Source organism: Lygodium microphyllum, chromosome 26, assembly GCF_053477565.2.
Source record: "Lygodium microphyllum isolate KBCC chromosome 26, Lygodium_microphyllum_v1.1.10, whole genome shotgun sequence".
Lineage (NCBI taxonomy): Eukaryota > Viridiplantae > Streptophyta > Polypodiopsida > Schizaeales > Lygodiaceae > Lygodium > Lygodium microphyllum.
Window position 1 is genome coordinate 21,343,656 of NC_141160.1, and position 1,345 is coordinate 21,345,000.

Genomic DNA, 1,345 nt, shown 5'->3' on the forward strand with positions numbered 1-1,345 from the left:
TTGTGTTGGCAAGGTTTTCTTAACACTCATATGCCCCCACAAACCCTCACAAAAATGAAAGGTTCAACACAGCTAGCAGTGCTAGCGACTTCCATTGGTTTAGCAGAAAGATTTTCTTAACACTCATATGCCCCCACAAACCCTCACAAAAAATGCAAGGTTCAATACAGCTAGCAGTGCTAGCAACTTCCATTGGTTTAGCAGAAAGGTGAATCCTCTAATCTACCAATCACTCGCTCACTCTAAGATTTTATCAACGATCTCTAACAAAATTTTAAGCAACTTTTTGCTCTTCAATCATATCCAATTTCTTTGCTATGATTGTAGAATAGCATAACCCTAGTGGACACTCGGTTCATCCCACTATACTTAGCACAACACAGCTCTTACATGGTGTGGTTGTATAAAGAGATCAACAACATCAAAATGTATTAGAATCTAGAGACCATCTCCAAAGGCAGAGAGCATGGGCTTGTTGACAACACAAAAGAAGCACAATCATCACTATATTATCATTTGAACTGTACCTTAGGGAGTCCTCGAACCTCCTTAAAGGTCCGGGTGTTTCCCAAAAGCCTTCCGCAGAATCACCAAATAGCAGCAGCTGCCAGTGAGAGGAGAGATTGATTAGCCGCCAACAGCAGGAGCATTTTGAAATAGCCGCCATTCAGCACCTTTTCGAAATTGCAGGAGCATTTTGAAATAGCCGCCGTGCACGAGTCACGACCTTTTCGAAATTGCCAGGAGTTCATCGGCTTCTCTTCTTTCGCTATTATCAAATTGCCACGAGCTACCCAGGTCACTTTCGCTCTTCCGGGAGGGACGAGCTTGTAGCTTACAGGTACTCCTCTCTCTCTCTCTCTCTCTCTCTCTCTCTCGTTTTGGTAATCATCATCATGTTCTGTACTATGTTTCGGCAATCATGCTGATGTCCTTCCTACCACGCTCCCGCCAATGCCAACCGTCGTGCAAGAGGCAGTCGTCTTGCCTGTTCTTCAGTCAAATGCCTGAGTCCCTCTCGCCACCCTCCCACGAGTCCCACCAGTTCTTTCCTCCAACGCTCGCTCTCTCGCTCTCTCTCCCCACCAGTTGTACTCCCTACCCAGCACCCTCTTGTTTGACATGTCTCTCGAGCTGGAGTCCCTTCGGTGCTCTCTCTCCGAGTCTCTTCCCCTCCAGCCTAACACTCATAGTGCTCTCGTCACCCAGCGCCCTCCCACTGCACCTAGCTTAGCTCGCTACAAGTGCTGGAGCCGAGCTCTACGACGGCAACGCTAGCGAGAGGCTAGCTCGAGGACCCGGTGGCACTGTGCTCTACACAGCGAGGCCAGCGATGGTGAGCCGA